Source organism: Echiichthys vipera, assembly GCF_963691815.1.
Source record: "Echiichthys vipera genome assembly, chromosome: 20".
In the NCBI taxonomy this organism is placed as follows: Eukaryota; Metazoa; Chordata; class Actinopteri; order Perciformes; family Trachinidae; genus Echiichthys; species Echiichthys vipera.
Genome location: NC_139845.1, coordinates 20,129,604 through 20,152,490, shown reverse-complemented (window position 1 = coordinate 20,152,490; position 22,887 = coordinate 20,129,604). Strand labels below are relative to the sequence as shown.

The 22,887-nt window shown below is 39.8% G+C and overlaps 1 pseudogene across 1 annotated transcript in view; it reads right to left on the bottom strand.

The window, feature by feature from the left end:
• Positions 1-22,887, bottom strand: part of LOC310962604 (cytidine monophosphate-N-acetylneuraminic acid hydroxylase-like) — a 78,068-nt pseudogene that overhangs the window by 1,731 nt on the left and 53,450 nt on the right. Inside the window, exons 4-11 of the transcript in view lie at positions 12,722-12,912; positions 9,787-9,867; positions 9,600-9,666; positions 9,352-9,433; positions 6,736-6,798; positions 3,133-3,187; positions 1,959-2,133; positions 219-335 (exon numbers count right to left, since the gene is read on the bottom strand). The product of the transcript in view is annotated as a cytidine monophosphate-N-acetylneuraminic acid hydroxylase-like (transcript). The remainder of the gene's footprint in view (positions 1-218; positions 336-1,958; positions 2,134-3,132; positions 3,188-6,735; positions 6,799-9,351; positions 9,434-9,599; positions 9,667-9,786; positions 9,868-12,721; positions 12,913-22,887) is intronic.

Here is a 22,887-nt window from a genome sequence, read left to right as displayed (position 1 = left end):
TTTTGTGCTTTGACAATGTCAGCCATATAATATCCAAATATACAGAATATCAGATTGATTGTAAGATATTTTACCCATCTTGTTATTATTTTCTAATATATGATCTTTTGCTGGTAAATATATATAAATAATATTTATATATATATAAATAATAAATATTTCCAAAAGCTCTATTATACTGTTGTGTGTTGTTTGCATGGTTCACTACAGTGTCTCACCTCTATGTAGGAGTGTTCTCTGTCAGGCCTCTCGGTGGGGAATGACAGATCCATGAAGTCCACAAAGTAGTCATAGCCATCACTAAGGGGTTCAAATGCGTCATCCGTCTCAATCACCTTGAATATACATGTTGGGACATATGGAAAAAGAAAGGAAGAGAGTCAACTAACCGAACCAGTTTTCAACTCATAATAAACTCACTGCCCACAGACTGGGGCTTTTGAAAGAAGGCGGCCAGGAAACCGTCAAAGCTGAAAGGAAAGAAAAGACGAGATGAAGAAATTGAGCAGATTGATAGCTTTTAAAATCTCAATGTTGCATGATATGGCTAGTTTGGATTTGGGACTAGCAATGTTGGTCAATCGATCAGCCGGTCCACCACTTTAGTCCAGAATGAATTTTTCAGAGATTTCAGTGGAATTCTTGGCACATGTTTATGGTCTCTGGAGGAGGAATCTTTATAACTTTAGGTTGGTGTTAAATAGAAAATGTAAGCAGGCTAACATGCTACACTAAAATGATGAACATGGTAAACATTATTCCTGCTAAACATCAGCAGAAAACATGATGTTGTTAACATTTAGCTCAAATCACGGCTGTGCCTAAGTACAGGCTCACAGAGCCGTAAAAGTCTGCTATCATGGAACCCATTGTCTATCGGTCTGGCGATGATTTAGCTAATCATTGTTTATAATCCGATTAGGAACTTAAGACATGAGAATGGCGTTGGAGTTGAAAGACGGTATCTCTATTAATAGATAACTGAATATGAATGCAGGTAAATAATAACAAAAAGCAAATGAAAAGCTTAATCTTCATCAGAAGATTGCCAGTTGGTTCCAAGATTTTATTTTGGCTAAAATGCCTCTTTGTTTTGACACAGACTGTTTACCTGCATGCACTTGAGCTTTAAAAAATAGAAACCAGACCGCTTCTCTAACACAAATCTAGTCTTTTTTGCCTAAAGACTCTGCTTCATATGCAAAATCTGTTTATAGAGATGTGCGTGTTTGTAGACTCTTAGTCTTGTAATATCTGTACTTTCAAAGAAAGGTATACCATACAGATATTGCACAAGTTTAATCAAGGAAGCTGAAAGGAAGCTGTTTTTAAACCATTCCAGGCTACTTAGTTATCTCCAACTTCATTTTAAACAAAATAACATTTTGATAAAAACCTGAACCTGCAGACCAGCATCACGTCATCAAGTGCCGAGGCCATTATTTGGGGGTAAAGAATCAGTTTCACAGTGAGTTTGTCTGTTGTGGTCAAGTGCCTTTAGAGGGGAATACATCGTTCTGTGTTGGTCTTTTTACTTTGCACTTTAAAAATGGTCACTTCACCCAAATTACAATAAGTTTTCTGAATCTATTCAGAAAGATATGCTCCCACCCCAATGCAGTTAGAGTGAAGTGTTCTTGTGAAATTGTCTTTGATTCATTCACGTTTTTTCTTGAAGCATTACAAATATCATCCAAATGTCTTCCATGCTATTCAGAGTGGCACATGAATACTCAGAAGCTGCTGATCTGCAAAGGTCAAAGGCTGGAATTGAAGTGGCGATGTTGTTTTTAAAGCAGGCCAGGACTCTCACACGCCACAACTCTTCAGTAGAACAAAGTACCAGAACAAAGTTTGTGCTACCAAAGGTCCGCCCACATTAATATGCTACAGTGGTCGGGAGAGGTTCTGGAAATGAAGAGCCAAAAGAGAGGATCTGGCTTGTCAATTATATTTACCCGCACAACAAGGTTGTAGTTTTGAAAGCCTGCCCAAGTGTAATAAAACTGGATCCAGCTGTGATGTTTAAATATCTCACAGCTGATGGCACTGTTCAGTTCATCCACATACAGGTCGAAATCCCAACAGTCCTTGTAGATTTTGGCACTGGCTGGAAGATTGGTGATGGTCTCACTATGTAAGGTAATGTAGTGAAGGAAATAGTCACAGAAAATTGAGGTGAAACTTAGAACTAACAAGTCTTCATATGTGCAGTTCAAATGACAATATAGTATGTACATTTATTACCATTTGGATGTTTTTGTATTTTCACCACCATTCCTCGTAGATTTGAGGATCACCCAGAATCCCTTGCCATTACTATTTACTTGTGATGTTCAAATGAAGCTTCATGAAGCATTTTTATTCTTTCCACTAGAAAGAGCTCTGTTCAGGGTTAAAAACAAATTGAATCACCATTCATTGAGCCCTTTTCTTTAAACCAAGAGCTCCATCTAGTGGGTTCAACAAATAATAATAGAAATAATAATAATAATAATAATAATGCTTCATGAAGCTTCATTTTGACATCAATAATATTTACTACTCAATATAGGAAAACATTTACAACATCAGGTGGTGTAGTCGGCCTTTTTAGCAGTCTTTAACCTGAATCTTATTAACTATGTCTCACAACACTGAACATTGTACTCACCAACCTTTCACTACATGTTACAGTATATATTTGTTTCTGTTGCTACGTCCGTGAAACTTTCTATTCTCACGTGGCTCTCATGGCTTCCCACGGCTCTGGTAGATTCGCCACTCAAAACATTGTAGTTTTTTTTTTTTTTTTCATTTACTTCAGGTAGACAAAACTTCCCCTAATGCTGCAATCACACCGCATGTGATAGAAGTGATAGAAGCAGCATGATTACATACAAAGTCAATCTACAGATGCCATTTGAACGTAGGTGGCGAGTTCCTCGCTTTACGTACGTTACGCGATAGGTGCGAAAATCGATCGATCTTTGCGTCGAACGTGACAGTTGAAAATATTCAAAGCGTATCCCATGAGTGTATAGCGGTCTGATAGACAGGAGAGCCGCAGAGGCAGGTCAGCACCCACAGTTACAGAGATTAAATCACAGCTGATCTCACTGCAACACAACAGCTCTATAAAGATCCACACACCTCATCTGGGAGCTCATTCTGTTCTTCTGAGCATTCAGATCCCTGGTTAGCATCACTACCCGTTCAACACAAAAACAGAGTAGGCTGAGCCTGGGGCTAGCTGCAGCTAGCCGCCAGGTGCTACCTAACTACATTGACGCTCCAAACACATGATTGCGTTTGGAGCGTGATCACACCGTATCGCATACGGTTTGATCACAGCATAAGACGACTGTTTATGGCATATTTTATTAGCTGAAGCTAGCTAGCTAATTCAATTCATTCTAAAGTGTAAAAACTGGTTATTGCTAGGCAGGCCCGCGGTCAAGGGGGGGACACCTGTACAGTTGTTCAAGGGCCCTGGAGGTGGTAGGGGCCCAAGCTTTTTCTCCAAAGGTCTCCTTGGCCCCTGCCACCTCAAGGGTGATTACCATTACTCAAAAAAGAATAAAACATAAGATCCTTTAGCGACCAATTGTACCAATGTCCGTTGTACGAATGTCAGAGGGAGCCAGGCTGCAGATGCAGATAGCACAGCTGTTAAGGCGAGCTGCGCTGGAGGGATAGAGAAAGTGTCAGAGCTGGTGGATAGAGAGAGACAGAGAGGAGAGAGTCAGTCGGCAGATGAGAGCGGAGCAGGAGAGGCGAGCTGTGCCGGAGAGAGGGAGGAGGGAGACAATGCGTCCGCCTCTGAGTCAGACCCAGAGTGAGCATAAGTCATGTGCATTTGAGCCGAATATTGCCCGCACAACATAGGGCCTAATTAAAGCCACGTGTGTTAATCTATGAAGAATAAATGTTCACTCAGGTTTAGAAATGATACCAGTCTCAGTGTGTTGCCGTCTTTCATTGGGTCATCATTCACTAATAATGGACTAAGTGGGAAACTCCCCTCAACCACCACCAATGTGTAACACCCACCTAGTCTATGGGGGGTTGATTCCATGATGCACTTTAGCTTCAAGCTGAAATTTGACAGATTTAGTTAAGAAGCACCGACCAGCCTCTAACACCATCTTGGTTATGCACATTAGTGCGCGCCTCAGCACCTCCTTACAATCATTTTGAAAAATAGCTTGCAGCAACATATTGAAAAAAAGAACTTTGAACTAGTTCGTATTTTGAATTATGAACAATGAACTGAACTAGTTCATTTTAAAATTTGTGAACTGAACTTTAAACTAGTTCATGTAGAACATAACACTGCAGCACTATCCGGCTGTTAAGTCTGACGTGACACCCTTTCAAAATATGATTTTTCGGGTCCAACCGCTCCGTTGAAACAAAACAGACACAACAGCCGAACATGTGAACAATTATGATCACCTCTTTTGTCTTTCATCGATAAGAAAGAGGTAAAATGACAATTATGTTGTTTTCAGATAAGTTTAAACAACGGGGAACACAGCGTTCGGTGTTGTAGAAATACGAGGCCCGGAACGTGTGCGTTACGTCACAACTTAACAGCCGGATTCATGGCAACACAAAGTGCTTCACCAAAACAAACAGAAAATGGACAGACAACTGACAGACATCTCATCTCATCTCATCTCATCTTCAGCCTCTTATCCAGGGTCGGGTCGCGGGGGCAGCAGCTCTAAAACTTCCCTTCCCTCTCTCCAAACTTCCCTTTCCCGGGCCACATTAACCAGCTCTAACTGGGGGATCCCGAGGCGTTCCCAGGCCAGTGTGGAGATATTATCTTCCCAGAGGCCTCCTCCCGGTTGGACTTGCCTGGATCACAGCAACACAATGAGACTGCCCAGGGGGCATTCTTACTAGATTATCCGGAACCACTTCAACTTTCAACGCAAAGGAGCAGCGGCTCTACTCCGAGTTCCTCAGGGATGACTGAACTTCTCATCCTATCTCCAAGGGACACTCCAGCCACTCTCCTGAGAAAACCCATTTCAGCCGCTTCTACCCGCGACCTTGTTCTTTCTGTCATGACCCAGCTTTCATGACCATAGGTGAGGGTAGGAACGAAGATTGACCTGTAGATCTTTGCCTTCCGGCTCAGCTCTCTTTTCTTTACAACGTTGTGGTAGAGCGACTGCAACAATTGAAAGACAGAGCAGCAAATTATTTTAAGAAAATTAAAAGTCTTCAATACAACAGAACTAATGAATGACTGAATAAAATAGTAGGATGAAGTATAGTACAGTGAATAAGACTGAATTAAAAGCCAAATTTTAAAAACCCTCTGCTGCCCTCAGATCCACCGGCAGACTTTTCCACAGGTGAAGTGCCAGAGGATGTGAGGGTCCCAAAGGGTTCATATGGTAAAAGCCGCTCTAATAAATAACTAGGCCAATACCATTCTCTTAACACAATTAAGAGCTCTAAAACCCAATACAAGGTTTTTAATAATAATGGATTGGATCTATATAGCGCCTTCCTCAGTACTCATTGATTCTGAAGCAAACAGGTGGCCGGTGCAGAAACGTGAAAATTGGCTTAATGTGGGCTCTCTTTCTGGTTCTTGTTAAAATCTGTGCAGCTAAATTCTGCAACAGTTGTAGGAGATCTGCGCTCTTTTCAGGGAAGAAGAGCGTTGCAGTAATTGATTCTGGAAGTAATAAAAGCATAAGTGTCTCTGTACTGGCTTGAGAGAGAGAGAGACACGGTCTGACTTTGGCGATATCTTTCAAATGATAAATCCCATTTAAATAGTGTTTCTATTGTGTGGTTCAAAACTCAGCTCAGAATCGAATATGACACCTAGGGTTTTTACTTTGATACAGCAACTTTTTAGCAACTTGAGCACATTGGGGGCCAAATCCGGCCGGCAATTTGCCGTGAATCTGTCTGAATACGACGACCAGGCCGGTAAAAGGAAGCCAAATGCTGTCCAGTGTAAAAACACTTTAGGGTTACTGATTTATTTAGTTGCCACACAAACATTACAGATGCCCTTCCTCAGTGTGCTAGAGATCTAATCAGCCATATCAACCTAGCCATGGTTGAAGCACAAAGTTCACAGGAAAAGTGACCTTTTATTTGTTTACTGTTCTCTTTATACGTTCATGACTGATTATCGCGTGATCTGATGTTTGTTGGAATTGGACACTGTGACACACTGAGAAGAGATCTACGTAATCAGCCAGATTAACTGGAAACACCTGTTTCGGTGTTCAGAGTCACATGTAAATGTTCTGTTAGTGCATGCAGGGCATGAAATTGGCACCCGCCCACACGCGTAATGCGGTAAACTTTTGTGATTGCCAAAACTGTCAATCTACCGCCACGTTGGCGTGTAGCCAATAAGACAACATAACACTAAGCAAGTGACGCCACAACAGAGGAGACTGTTCGGCGTATGTATGGCAAGTGGAGGAAGCAGAGGGGAGTGTCTGCTCCTCCTCTTTGAGGACTCAGAGTCCTCAGTCTGTGCTCTGTGAAAGGGTTTTTAATCAGTGTCTGACCTCGATATTACAGAGTAAGTAGTTTGGTTTTCTGTTTATTATTATGATTGTTATTGTTGTTTATCTAAGTGAAATTCAGTCAAAATAGTCAAAATAGTCAAAATATGTCTTGTCTTGAAAAGCAACAGAAACGTATAAGTAATTTGTTATAAATGTAATGTATATTGTTAATCTAAAATAAAAAACTCCGGTATTGTACCATTCTCCGGTAGCCTGCCCCCATTTGGCCTGGTGCAGTCTACAGTGTTCAGGATCTTGTGACCTGCAATTGAAATATTTTAAAAGAGACAATCCACACCAAAACTACATTTTCCTCTTACCAGTAGAGCTATTTATCAGTTCAGACAGTTGTGAGTTGCTCGGTGTTGAAGATATTGGCTGTAGATATGTCTGACTTCTTTATAATATAATAGAACTAGATAGGACTCTTGTGTAGTGCTCAAAGCACCATACATTTGAAAAAGTCAACAGCAATGTCTCTTTCCAAAAATCATGACTTTGCTACACTGACCTGTTGTGAGCAGTTTCATGTAGAAACTATTTACTTTCTACTGAACTTCAGCCACAAACCTTATCAGGAAGCATACTGATGGATGAGAGGCTCATGCTTTATCACAGCGCAAGATGAAAACTTTCCTCGGTTGAACTGTAATGTTGCATCGGTTACCTATAAACTAATCTCTACAAGCTAGCCATGTTGGACCAAAAGCCTCTTGTGGATGTATACACTCAGTGTGTCGTTAAGTGAAAAGAAAATTGTATGGAAGTTAATCTGTCATCGGATTTTGAAATTAATAAGCCACTGAATAAAACATCTGGGAACGCAGAAAAAATCTATATTCTACAACACACCTAGGTCTAACGGTTATTAAACCACTGACAAGCTTCAGCTGCTTTAAACGAGCAGAGCATTCAAATCAGGTGTGTCAGCGGAGAGAAACCTAAAACATGCAGGGCAGTGGCCCTCCAGTAGTGGGGTCCCCCACCCCTGGATTAGATGATACGTGATACTATGAGTGACAACTTCACATGACAGTGCTTCCATGAGTATCGCGTCATAAAAACGTCACATTTCTGAGGAGTTTCTGGTGAAAAGTTAAGTTTACAGTCTGAATGAGTCAGACTGAAACACTGACTCCAGCAGCAGGTGTCTGTCAGCTCCCGGCTCCCACTGGTGGTAGCTATAGCTGCAGATAGACACAGCTGCTCGGGTTACTTTCATCAGCAGGAACCTGTGTGTGTTTCCCCTTTGAATATGATTTACAATGTTATCATATTCCATGTAGAAAAACATAACAAGTACCACTGGTGACAGTACCCAGGGCAGCTGCGTTTATCTATGGCTGCTGTCTGGTTCGATGCTCTACTCATCAGGAGCCGATCTGCTCCTTACCAGAGCAGTTAGCAGCTACAGGGGTCTCCCCCTGGAGCTGCAACTGCAGTTTAAGGTGGTGGTCTGACTTTAAACATCACTTTAAATCAGGAAGTAACCAGTGTATCACTAAAGCATAGATTATTACTGTTGTGATTGGTTCTGGACAGTCTCTCCCTCTCCTCTTTAATCGTTGTTTTTTGTCTCCCTCTGTCTGTGTTTTTCTGTATGTGCTTTCTTTCTGTTTTCTGGTTTGAGTTTGTTTTCTTTGCAGGTGATTCTTGTTGGCACTAATCACCTGCCAATCTGGATATCAATCCGGTACTGAGCCTCACTCAGTGCCGGATCATCCCCTCTACTTACCCTGATGTCTCCCTGTGTACCTGTTCCTCTTGTGTCCATTCATCTCGTCAGTTTGTATCTAGTTCTTTTTGTTTTTCCTTTGTGTTAGTGCACCTTTTTATAAATAAGTTTCATTAAATTTGTTAATACCGTCTCCTGAGTTCTGTCTCTGCATTTGGGTCCCCTCCTCTGTCGTCACACATGACGATTGCATTTATATTTCCATAGTATGTGGTTGAATTAGCAAAATAGCTACTTTTGCTGCTGAATTTGGCCTATTGAATTTTTTTACATTGAATTTTTTAACAAAGAGTTAAATTCCGATGCTAAACATTAGGACACATAATTCCAATTCATAAATATTCAGTGCTAGAACTTCAATTACTTTTAATTTCAAGATCAGATTTACTTCCATAAAATTGTTCCTACATGAATCTGTTCACAACAAGTCTGTGGATTATCTTGAGTAACAGATCATGATTTCTGGAAAGAAAAGTTTTTGAGTTGTATAATGTATTTTTGTTGTTTTGAGCACTACAAGCCAAGTGCAATCTAGTTCCATTATATACAGAGAAGGCAGAAGTCCCTATGGTGGATATCTCCAACACTGGCCTTGTCATGGCTAAGGAACCAGAGGGGCGCTGGTTCAAATCCCACATCTGGACCAAGTATGTAGGTGGACTGGTTGCTGGAGAGGTGTCAGTTCAATTCTTGGGAGAGCTACTGCCCTGCATTTTTTAGGTTTCTCCCTGCCCCAACACACCTGACACTATTGATTATCAAACCTGTGACAAGCTTTGGAATTGGACACTGTTATCTTGAACAGTACTAGTGGTTAAAAAAGCTGTTTGAACGTGTTCACTGTGCTGCCCCAAGCTTATCAGTATTAGATGCATTCAGCTGTTAGCGACTGTCCGACATATCTGCGTTAATAGTTGTTACACAAAAAAATTGTCTCGATGGCCTTTTTGAAGATTTGCCGAAAAAAGACCCCGGTATGATTTTACGCCGGAATTTCACCTCAGTAATCCAATCATATTTATTCATATTTATTTAAGTCATCAACAATATTTAAAAAATTAAAAGCATTAAAACATGCACCTTTATATTCAACAATGATGCATGTGTCCATTTCGGGATGCACACCATCCATCAGGATCATGAATCTCAGGTCTTCGTCAATCTGATGGAGACCAAGGGAGAGGATAGTGACTATTTACAGTACTGTGATTTTTACTGGTCCAGATCTCAAGTACATTTCATTATAACAGTCTATATTCAAAATACACATTTCATGAAAGAGTTGTTTGTCATTGCCCTTTGACCAGATGTGAGAAGCAGTGAGTTGCATTTTGCCAGACACCAAAGGGAACAACATTGATGTTGGTCAGCTTGACTTGGCTTTGCTCCAGATACCTTTTGCATCAAGACAAAGAAAGGGACATGTGAGTAATAGCTACTTGAAATATATTGAAATAATCGGTTTTAAAATAATAGATGTAAAAGGATTAAACAGAGCTCCATCACTTTACTAACCAAAAGACCGGTCTTGATGTGTCACCAACATAAATGGGGATATCAGGCCTCCTCTCTGACAAGTCTTTCAGTGTGGGGTAACTGGAAAAGACACAGGACAGATCAGCTGCAGGGAACTATACATTCTTTTACAAACTGTCTAAATGTCAACTCTCTTAAGTCAAAACTCAAAAGTAAATTAAATTCCCTAAACACCATTAGGCACACCAGCCTCTTGATGCACCATCCTATGAGGCAGCTTTCTCAATCTGACATCTCTCCATACATCAAAGCCTTTGAACACCCACACAGGTGTTTTCAGTTACTCTGGCTGATTAGACCTCTGCTTGGGTTCAATGTGGATGGAGCTTTCATGGGAATTGATGAGGTCACATATCCGTGTACCATTAAGAATGATAAAGCTGTCATTTGTGCTTCCTTAACAGGTCTAACAAAGCTAACAGGAGACTGAGGAAGATTTTCCCCCTAAATTCCACTGAGCGTGTGTATGCCATGTTCTGGCAGCACCGTGCCTTCCTGAGCAAGTCATTAGCCATTTCAGTCAGTGCTTGTGGTTACACCAGGCACACAGGGGTGTAGGTGCAACCGGCACCCAAAGCCTGGCTGCCTTTGTCTCTGAAACAAAGCCCTGCCATGCCTTCTCCCCCACAAATCACACCCAGGTGTGATTCTCCAAGGGACCCCCAAACCGTTCATTGGCTGACTTGACCTCTGGCGATGACATCACCAGGGCCTATATTAAGTGTAACACACAACCTGCACTTCCTCTTTTCTCTCGGCCTCTCTTCCTTCGCACTCAACTCAACGCGCTCCTGCGGATCCAGGAGACCAGCTGCCCGCTGTCCCCTCGGCCCTGGACCTGGCCTATGGCGTAGGATCACCAGCAAAGGTTAACCAACCGGTTATCCTTAACTGAGCATAGCAAAGAGCAATCTGAGCTTCCTCTTTTGCCTAAGAGCAACAACCAAGACAAGAACCTTTCTTCAACCAGCCACTGGCATCAAGCAACGCAAAACATCTCCCATCTCATGGACTGGTAACTAATCACCAACTGGGCATTACTACATGTTATAGGACTTCATGAACGGCTAGATACAGTTGTAACTTTGTCATAACCTGAATAAGAATTGAGATCTCCAGGTTGCAGGCCTTGGTGTAACTTAAATGTTCACACCTTCTCTGCAAGGGTCCAAGCCCCCACCTCTCCTCTTTGTTTTACACACACACACACACACACACACACACACACACACACACACACACACACACACACACACACACACACATTTGCTGTTAGCTTTAGTTAGTTTATTGTCTGTTTTGTTTGTTGCATTTATTAATTTGTTAATAAATGTTTGTGTTTACCATATGTCTGTTTTTTCAATATTACACAAAGATGAATGAGCCTCTACTAAGAAAAGAACTTTTAAATCCTTCAACTGATTAAACTATGACATTTATCGGTGTTCAACCCTTAATTAGTAGTTTAATATATTTAATGAGAATTTAATATTAGTTGTCACTCCGTCTATGACTGTGGTGCCCCAAGGAACTCTGGTTTGACTAGAATCATTTTTAATATTATCTTTGATAATTATTGGTGATTACTAATATTTACTTGATTAACGATAAGTTTATTGAGAATACTCAATCTCATAATCTGAACGTGAGTCAAGACCCTACATTTAATTGGTTCTCCGTGTGAAGTTTTTAATAAATTAAAGTTATTAATTTTTAGTAATTTTTCTTTATTAATTTACTTTATCAAATATTTCATTTGATAATCACACTATTGATCCAATTTAAACCTAAAGTACCTACAGTGGCATGTCTAAGAAATGTCCATGTCTACCTACAGTAGATGACAGTAGAAGACAAGAGTACCAACACAGAAGCTGCTGTAGATGGGGGGAATATTCTAAATATGGCTTACACTAAAACTATTTTTAGGTGTCTCCCATGCATTAAGTTGCTGCCTCCATCCACTGCAGCAAATTGATTAGTTACCATCTTGGTACTCCAGTCTGCCTCTCTAAACTAAGAGCATGCTAACTGTCATCTACTGTAGGTTATACACGGACTATACCCCACTCTCAAAAAGCTGGACTATCACTTTAAGATATGAAGTGTTTTATGTTCTCTCACAGACTTCATCAGTAGTTGTATTAAGTTGCCTTATTTAATGGCCTAAAGAAAGAATTACTTTGTGACTTTTATGTTAGAGTTATTCAAGCACTTATTCACACATGAGACCAAATGTCAAATTGCCATCGGATTCATATAACATGGGCTTGTCTAAAGATTTGGTCTCTGCTAAAAATGGCAGTGTTAACATCATATTGTCAGCTGAGTCTTGGAAAATGTCACTAAGGGGCTATTTATACTTACCATCCGTACTGTGCCCAAAAACGATTCACAGAACAAGAGTAGTTCAAGCACAGTACACTTCCCGGCCATGGCACAGTTGTGGCATAGCTCGATTGCACATGTACGAGCATGAGCATTGACAGCGGTCCTGATGTCTATTTATATGAGACTGTTCACTGTAACCGACATGTGTGTTTACTGCAGATTTGGTCAGATGAAAATATTCAAAAACAGTTGGACAAAACAAAAACTCTGAGGGGTGAGGACGTATAAGCAAGGAGCAATTGAGCCGAGGCCTGGACTCTAGAATAGTGTGAGTACAGGCCGGACCTGAGCTGCGAGGGAGGAGGGAGGAGGAACAATCCAGCTTAAAGCATGGCACGGATCATATGAGCCAAGTGTGAGTACACCCTCATATATGAGGTTCCTAACTCAACAGAAAAGACATGTTAGTCAGGTGTCTGCTTTGCAGGGAAGAGTTGACAATACACAATGTTGCTGTGGTGATATGGATGAAAAGATATTATTAAAGGGGGCAACATAACTTATTTATCACCAGATAGTTTACCTGAGGTGGTCAGAGTGCATATGGCTGATGTAGATGAGATCTGCTGCACACAGCCTGTCCATGGAGTCTGCTGGAGGTTCATGGAGATGCCACCACCCTCTGGCGAATGCAGGACCCTTCAACCATGGGTCGAACATGAACCGCCTCTTTCCCAGCTGCAGCTCCATGCAGGCATGGGTCAAGTACGTCACCTGGGTGGGAAGTTCACAATTCTGTCGTGCCACAATGGACAGATCTTACAACCCTAAAAACCTTTGATAAGAGGTGGCTACAGTCCAAGTGAGGTCTCATAAAATCATCACTTCTGATGTGAAGTTTGAAACAGTTTATCATGGTTAACTAAAAAACTGGAGAAGTCCAATGGGAGTGACAGAACATTCTTGTATCATCTGGGAATATCTCTTCTAGTTATACAAATATCTTCTGCAGGGTTACTCAAAGGTCAATTCTTGGTCCTTTACTGTTCTGTACTTACATGTTACCATTGGGTCAAGTTATTAAGTTTTTTGCTGACAATACAAGAATTGATTCATAAATCTATTAAATCTCACCTCCCTCTCAGCCTGCCGGGCAAATATAAGGTCCTGGATGATGAGTAATGTTTCAAATGTTGAACAATGATAAAACTGAAGTGATGGTGACAGGGACTGGATAGGACAGATGTTAGTTTCTCAGGGTTGCTGCGCACCCATGAGACCAGAAGCCATTTTTAATTATAATGTTAACTTTTCTAAAAATTTTAGCAAACCATTACCAAATCAGTTATTGGTCAAATCAAAAACGTTGTCAATATTAGATATTTTCTTCCAGAATCAGATTTATCTTTAATGGCCAAGTACATGTACAGACACAAGGAATTTGACTCCAGTTTGTTGTTGCTCCCAATGTACATATGTAACAAAGTCAGCATGCTAAACAAAGATAGACATAAACATCTGATATAAATATTTATATATAAAGTATATATATAAATTTACACATTTTTGCTGGACTGCCCCAGAAATCGATAAACCCCCTTCAACTTGTGGAAAACACTTGCCTGGGTCCAGATGTTAGAATCCACCCACTTCATAAAGTGGATGGATTCATCAGGTATTGTGACATGAAGCTGCCATTTCTTGGCATACAAAACAGACCAATGAGCAGCGCAGGGAGACTGGTCATTAGCCAATCAGCTCCATGGACGGGAATAACACTGTTGTAAAGCTGTGTGTTTACATCACTGGCCAATCACAACCAAGTTAATGAAACGTGTCTAGGTCATAGGGGTCGCTATGATCCACTGTAGCCTAGTCCGTTTCTACCGGACCCCCAGGAAGCGTGTGCTTCTTGAGCCACTTAGCAACTTTCATAGGAACTAACAGGACTCCGACTTGAACGCTGTATGCATGACTTGTTTCACTATCTGATCGATTTGGTTCAAAAACATTTTATAAAATCAAGAATAGCCACACGATTGAATTAATTTACCCTTATTCAAGTTAGCATATAGCTAACGTAACATAACATAAGAGCTTGCGTACACAAAATGTTTAACACTACACCTTTTCAGTTTAAATATCTTCTGAGCTTTTCTTGAAATTAACTCCCTCTTTGAGTGAGCCGACTGCTTCAGCATCTAGTGACAGCAACATCTTCGCTCTTTGTCCCGTCATTTTTACCTACATAGACACCAGATGAAATACAAATTCAGTTCTGAGTTGAGCTGAAATTTAAGCACAGAAAAGTTAGCACTGAACCACCTCCCCTGTAGGTGAATAAGGCACATGCTTCTGAAACTAGATATATTTAAACACTGCAAAGCACCAGTCATCCAGATCTTAGCGTGGATTGTGCCGATATGTGTGTAACATGAGCCTCAGGGAGATGCTGCTATTTAAAGGTAAAGTTTAAATTGATTTGAATATCGTTAACAATTAATTCACTCATTAACAGTATTGGTAATAATGTTAAAGAGGTCCTATTATGTTAGTTTTCAGAATCATATTTGTATTATATGCGTCATCTACAAAAGGTTTACATGCTTCAATCTTTAAAAAGCACATTATATTTCTCATATTGTCCATTGCTGCAGCACCCATGCAGCATCTCTGTGTGAAAGGCTCTGTCTGAGTTTCAAGTGACACCAACAGCCACTCAGTATCTTGGATGGAAACAATCCATAGGAGTATTAAGTGTGTGTGTGTGTGTGTGTGTGTGTGTGTGTGTGTGTGTGTGTGTGTGTGTGTGTGTGTGTGTGTGTGTGTGTGTGTGTGTGTGTGTGTGTGTGTGTGTTTTATCAGCCTGCACAATGAGTTCCAGATCTGAAGGCTAACATCTGAGAGACGGGAGAGAAGAGAGTATGAGGGGCCTGAATTAAAAAAACAATTTGTTCATTAGACTTGTATTGAGCCCATGGACCAAGATAAATGTGGGGCTGACATAAAAAAAAAAACAGATGTGAAGTGCAGACGAAGCTTGTGCCATCTTGGCCAAAGTTTTCACCCACAGTGAACAATAAAGACGACCAATCAGATCAAAAGTGGCCAAAAATACACATTAAATTTTGCAACATCAACTTAAATGGCTTGTAACATTTTCCCATTAAACTACTCAAAATATAGAAATAAAATAAAGTCCCTGTTGTTAAAATTAACTGCAAACTGAGATATCAGCCTAAACTGGCTTCAATACAGTCTCAAGCAACAACTCAACTCAGTTGACTTAGACATTTAAAAATTGGCTTGCAACACAAAGGACTGTCATGAATTTTGATTCATGAGTTTTAGGCCTGGTTTGGGAAGGGAAAACCTCTGCCAAGTTATGTGATTCGGAGCCTGATACAGAAACATTCATGAAAAATGAACAAGCTCAAATCATTACTGCCCTTACAGACCCTAACCCAATGTCCAGTTCTTCCACATCTGTAGAGATTTTCATATAGAAAATGTGTCACATTTGTGGCCATGGAAAGGCTGCAATTTGACGTCCTGTCTATGTGAAACCGAGGCGTATTATTACTCCTTTCCAAAAGACGGCTTTCTGAGGTAGGCATAAACGTGATGTGAAGTGAAGGTCAAAGTTGGACGTACAGTTATGTACAACATATGTGTCTGAAGAAGTTAGCCCTGTGGTCTGATAAGTCAGGACTTTCTCTGCCGTGGTGATCAGAATCTCAAGGATTTCACAGGCTTTCCTGTTGCTCATCACGTCAGTCTCTTGTTCCTGTGGTGAACTGTTTCCTGCTTTCACCTTCACATCATCGACACCTCTGCCCAAGTCACACCTGTGATGCCGACCCGTATCAACTCTCTTTACATTGAAATCAAGCTGCCAATGAGTGTAGGGTCTGAGCCGACACATTAGGGTCCAAAATCAGGCTGGCAATATACTTTGGGCTGTCTGAAATTGCAGACCAGGCTGCAAAAAAGGCAGCTAAATTACCGTCTTCCTGTCCAGTGCAAAAACACCGAATGACACTAAGATGGATAAAAAAACAGAAACTCTTTCTACTCTTATGAAAGAACAAACAAGTTTTTTCACACCTTGAGTTCACACCTTTTCGACCAACCCAGACCTAGTGCTGTACTGGTGCTGGTTCACTGTTGGTTCAACTTGGGACACTTCTCAGAACCTGTTTTCAACAGGCTACAGAGCCTAATGCCCACTTGAAGCAGAACAGCAATATACTTTTATATACATGTTTATGTTTGCTTGCCGAGTTGTTAATAATTCTAAAAACTTAACTTCTGTTAATCTGTTACTTACTTACTTTATTACTTAATCTGTTGATTAAGCATACTTAAAAAGACGTGTCTCTTTAGAAAAGTTGTTGATTTTGACAAAAAAAAAGTACTAAAATACACAAATTTTAAAATCACAACATTTGTGCCGGTTCAAGACCAGCAGAGAGTTGGTTCCACTGTGGAACCAGCTTTCCTGACGAGAGCCGGTTCTTTGGCTGTCGAAAAAGGAAGAACCGGTTCAAGATTGGGCACCGGCTCTGAACCAGCCCTCAAAATGTCTTGGTCGAAAAGGGGTATGGTTGTGCCTGCAGAGTAATGTGAGCAAGTAGCTCCTGGACTCTCAGCTTGGGGCTGTGTTCTTGTGTCTTTTACTAGCAAATGTGGTATAGCAGATTGACCTTTTGTTTTTCATGTTTACATTTTTCATTTATTTTAGTTTATTCTGTTACAGCTTAATTGTAAGCCTCTACCTTGGACTCGTTTTTTTTTTTTTTTTTTTTTTTTTTACATATTTGCAGCATGGACATTAAAACATTAAACACACAGACACATATTGTTTTCTACAATATTTCAACAAGACATCTAAAAAAAGTGCAACATATTCAACACACAGACATACACATCAATAAACACTGCAGCAGCATCCACAGTCTCCACATTAGGCTTTAGATGTTGAATTCATATTACAGCTGTGGTGATTCGGTAAATACCGCTAAATCCAAAACTTTAACATCTTGTGTACACAATAATCCATGGTCCATCTCTGCAAGTAGCAATACAGACGCCCCCATTTCCAAAGAACACACTTCCACTGCAGAGTCTTTATTATGCCTGGATGGAATTTTTGGAAGCATACTCTACAAAAAGGAATGGTGCAGATTTTGTTCTAATTTTTTAGACAGCCACTAGAGCGCAAATCATAGAGCTTATATTGCACCCCTCACCACGGGTCCCTGTGTGGAGCTCAACCCGAAGTTGACCCAGTAGTGATAAAATAATAACCACTAGAAATGGCGTGGTTATCTAAATACTCCCATCACTGCTAAGGCACTCTTTCAGCCTCTTGTTAAAGCACTCTTCCAGCCTTTTATTCATTTTTTATTCATGCTCTTACAATCATTCAACAAATGTAAAAGAACACATTCAGCTTATGTCTTGATTACTTTTAGGTCTTGATTTCCTTGTTAATTTAGATTGGTTTGAACATCTGAAAACTGTCTTTTTGGAGAGATCAGCTTGGTTACGTAGCACTCTTATGCCTCCATACTGTGGTCTCTGGTTTTACCTTGAGTTTTCGATGTTCAGTGCTGAACTATAAACTTCACACAGATTCTTTTGTATTCCGTCAAAGCTCAGACATGTTAAGGCAAAAGAAAAAAGAAGGAAAACTTTAAGATTTATACATACCCAAGCTGATGTCTTTTTGTGGACTTCTCACACAAACTGTTGGTAAAATCTTATTGTTGACTAACTTGGAGAAAAGGATGGTCCGGGAGACTTGATGACTTATGCTGAACCATTTATTGACACTAGATCCAGGAGAATTATGATTAAGCTGTAAAAGTCGACCAGTGTGTGACCTCGTATAGCGCCATGCCAACTCCTCTTACTTCCTGTCTTACTTAAACTAACGTTAGGAATAACCGAATATGGTCCTTCCTTATCCATCTACTGTACATGCAACGATATTACTGGAGCCTAAACACAATTCATGTTTACTTAAACAAAATTGCTGCAGACACATTCAACACATCTCTAGGGTCAGACAGTCTGATCAGATGAGAGGCAGAGTTCACTCTATCATATGTTGGTGTGTGTTGTGTTTAGTCTCCCATTGTCCTTGAAGGAGTCTTATCAATGCAGCTGTTTTGCAGTCATACAGGGGGACAGAGAGTCATGACCTGCTGCTGTTGTGTTGTTTACTGACCCGACTGTGACATGCAGTACAACTGTTTTAATTAAGCACAGCATAAGAGCATTTATCACCCATAACTGTACGCACCTTGACTGGACAAATTATTATTATATTATATTATTAATATATATATATATATTATATGATAATATATTATATTATGATATTATTATTATATTTATTATAAGTATATTATTCATTATGGTACAGATTTTGTACTGCATTCATTCTTCACCAAAAACACGATAAAGAATTTAACCAAAGCAAGTGCCCTAGTTCAGATTTTCCAGGTCAAATACACAGAACTTCACATTAAGGATTGGCCCAAATTATCAAACATCTGGATATCCGGATGTTCAATCATAACGTAGATATTCGGTTTTCAATTTGAGTATTCGGCTTTGTTTTTCTTTTCACATTCCTTCAAAAAATAATGGTTTAAATTCATTCATGCTCGCTCTTTTTTCTCTTTTCTGTCCTCATGCTTGGTTATTGTGTGCTTAGTAGAGAGAAGCTGCAATAAATTCACTAAGTTATTGTTCCCAACATTAGCTGCTCCGTTTTAACAAAATAGGCTTTAAAGAAGTGCATGCAGGCTGAAATTCACTGCGATTTTTGGAGCATTAACCACTTATCAGCCGCAGATTCATGAATTCCACTGAAACACTGCAGCTTGTTGATGTCGGCGAAATGGAGTAAAGTTGTTGTGTGTGTGTGTGTGTGTGTGTGTGTGTGTGTGTGTGTGTGTGTGTGTGTGTGTGTGTGTGTGTGTGTGTGTGTAGAGGTCTGTGTACTTTAAATGTAGCAGACCACTGTTGTTCTCGGGCGATTGAATGAATTAAAACACCATCCACGACAGGGGAACTGGCTGAATGGCTGCTTCCAGGTTCAGGCTTTGGCTCAGTTCAACGCACCCAAACTGTCCAAAAATATGTGAAATCCTCCTAAAAAGTGTGAACATATTTATGCGAGTGTCTCAAATGAAAATACAGAAGGAAATTTATAATTAGATACATTGGTACATAAGACTTGTTTAAACTCAGAAGCCTTCACTTTCTCCAGGAATTTCAGTTTATATTTTGTAGACGCATCATTTTTTTGAAAACATGCAGAGGCATTATTCAGTTGAACAACTGAAGCATTATTTACTTTTATTATGTGATGGAAACTATACTGCTACACCTTTATACTCAGTGATGACATGAATCAACATTTTGTGCATTTTTCAAGCTGTGCATGGTAACTTTGATAGAATGATTACCAATTGCTAACGTCCATTAGGATATGTCCCCTGTTCTTTGTTTACTATGAATGATAAGGAAACATAAGACAATTACTTTTTTAAAAATCTTTAACAGTGCTTGACTGTTTAACAGTTTACATGTTTGAAAGTATAGTATGTAAAGTATCTATACAAAAAGCAAAAAATCCTATCTGAGAAAATGATTTTACATATAAAAAATATTCCCATATTAACAACAATGAGGTTATAATAATTATATAACATTAAAACCTCTTTGTTTAAACTATACACTAAACAGGCTAGAGTCAGCTCTGTTATTTGGCTGTTCATGTATCCCCTGATTGAGTGATAGTCATAGTGCCACGACTGACAACAGGAAGTCAGCTTTATGTGTCATACATCATCGCATTTTGAGGGGCTTGGGATTCTTGAAAACTCACCAAAATTGGCACACATGTCAGAAGTGACAAGAATTGCAAAGGGCGGCAGTAATAGAGCTTTGGTGTGGCCAGTGGCCCTCATAGCGCCCCAAAACACAGGCCATGGTTAGGAAAAAGTTATCCTGATGTTCACGAAATTTGGTAAGATAATTGCTCTCATCTTGAAGAACATATTGACATTTTTGATTTATTTTCGCCTTACAAAAAAAACGACCATCTTGAATTTTGTGCTTTATTTTCATTTTACGAACATGTTTGAGTCCTTTAGGATGCACAAAAATGCACAAAACTGTTGCACTTGAACACATTTTCAGCCCCCTCGAAATACCGAAAAAATTGGAACACACATGAAAACCCTTAACATTAAACACTGTGAAAATATACAGTGATTTGGTTCATGTGTGTTAAAGTGAAATTCCGGTGTAAAATCATCCCAGGGTCTTTTTTGGCAAATACACTCATCAAATAAGCCACTGAGACATTTTTTTTTGTGTAACAACAATTAACGGAGAAACGTAGAGTCAGCCGAATGCGGGGCACTATGGTGAATGTATTAAAACAGCTTTTTAAACCACTAATACTGCTCAAAATAACACCAAACCTCTGCAGTAGCATGATCAGAATTTTTACACATTAACCAAAGCATCAATGGGCTCCTTCCTTTGGATTGCATTTGGTAATTGACTTGAATGGACTTTACTATGAGAGGAGCTGGTACAGGGGCCAATAGGTAAGTCTTTAAAACGCTCTTCTAATAAACTCCGGGTTCACTAACTATGATGTTGGTGCTTCAGGCAGTACTTTAGTGTGTCAAGGTAGGAGTTAAAGTAAGAACTGAAATCAATAAAATTAAGTTTCTGGTTTGCAAATTTAGTGGTATTCATATAGAATCTACCTAATAATAAGAAAATGATCATTACATACAACTTTTTGATGGGAAATATATTTTCAAAAATACCAAAAAATAAATAAATAAAATTTGAGTTTGAGTCGTATACCTAACTTTCTGTTTAAAAATAGGCTAATTTCATGCCACAGTGTTTGACTCAAAGAGCATTCCCTAAAAAAATGCTGTGTTTCATCTGTGATGTGACAAAAGGAGAAGAGAGGCTCAACATTTAACAGATATCTTACAATAACAGAATAAACAGGATAACAGCTGTGCAATCATTTCAGAGACACCTCTGGGGAATAACCATGTTTTTTTCCTATTTTAAAATACAATGCATCTTTGCATTAATTGCCTTATACATATATTATTAGTTTTATACTGAAAAAAGGATGTGAGTTTCTTATATAAAGCTCTGGTAGAGAGGTTTGCTGAACAGTATCTCTGATTGCAGATGAAAGCACCCCCGTCCCCCGTCGAGGGGAGAATGTCACTTTTACCTGTCTTTAAAACTTGAGAGCCCTTATCTTGGCCCAGCGTCAAACATGCGCACCGCCCCTTAACGTATTAGATGAGTATCACATTGGGGGCTGAAGAAGAGGGGCCACTCCGGACCTCTTGCGTCACTTGGGATTGTGAATTCATATTGAATTATGGACTGAAAAAAAGGCATGAAAACGAAAAAGCAATGTCCTCATTGTTTCCTTTTTAGTTGTCATGAAATGAGCAGTCTTGAAGAAAATGAAGATGCAGTTTGGATGATCTAATATGAATTTTATTTATGAGTCCAATAATGCAGCTATGACCTTTAGATCCTTTATTAATGCATAGTGTTTTCTTTAGTGGTGAGTAATTGCAGAGCTTTATGTATTTTCCTGCCACTTACCCATGGATGTATTTTCTTGCATAAAATGCATAACTGCAATGCATTGTGGGTGATATCCACCACTGTAGTGACCATCGATCCGCTCGATCTCACTAGTGATGTCCAAATAAAGCTTCATGAAGCACTAGTTGGATTTGTTGACCCCACTAGATGGAGCTCTTGGTTTAAAGAAAAGGTCTTTATGAATGGTGATTCGGTGTGTTTTCAACCCTTTGTGGAAGAAAAAATGCAAATGCTTCATGAAGCTTCATTTGAACATCACTAGTGCCCAGTTCTGAGCAGTGATTGGTCGGTTTTTGGCTGTCAATCGTTGCAGCAATGCCTGCAATAGATGACGGACCTCCTTTCTGCGGGCACCGCATCTAACCATTTGTGGGTCTTGTGAAATGGTCGCAGCCTTGTTACGGTGGCACGTATAGTAGCGCCACATTTTTACATAATATGAGGCACCCATCACAATATACTATGACGCCCTATGTGCAGCGCATGTTCTGCATTTAGGGAGGGGCAGCCCTTTACTTGACCTACATAACGTATTAAACGTATATGTAGCTTAAGTTATGTAACAGGCATACTTATTATTGTAATAATTATTGACAGTTATTATTATTTATAATTATTTTAAAGGTTTGTTTTTATTTTCAAATACAAACAACACAGTGACACATCTTGACCCCTTTGAAAAACAGGAAATAGGGAAACATATTTGAATGTACAATTGAGCTGTTAAATCAGAGTTTTCCCAGCCAGTTGGCTTGTGCGCAGGACAAATGTTCTCATTTTACAGCTAAATGGTACACTCAAACATGTTTCTGAAAACACGTAATGCAAGCAATAGGCAATACAGTAAAGAAATGATTGTGATTTGATCAACGCTGCCTGGTTTCACAGTTTGATTGGAGTTCGGAGCAGTTATTGACTCTGCGTCAGAGACTTCACTGCTCTGATTGGTTGTTTTTCTCCAGACTCAGTGGAACCTAGCAGATGCAATTAGGAGCACATAGATGGCTTTAGGAGCAGACAGGAACAGCAGGTAGAGCGAAAGAGAAATCAGACATCTGTCTCATG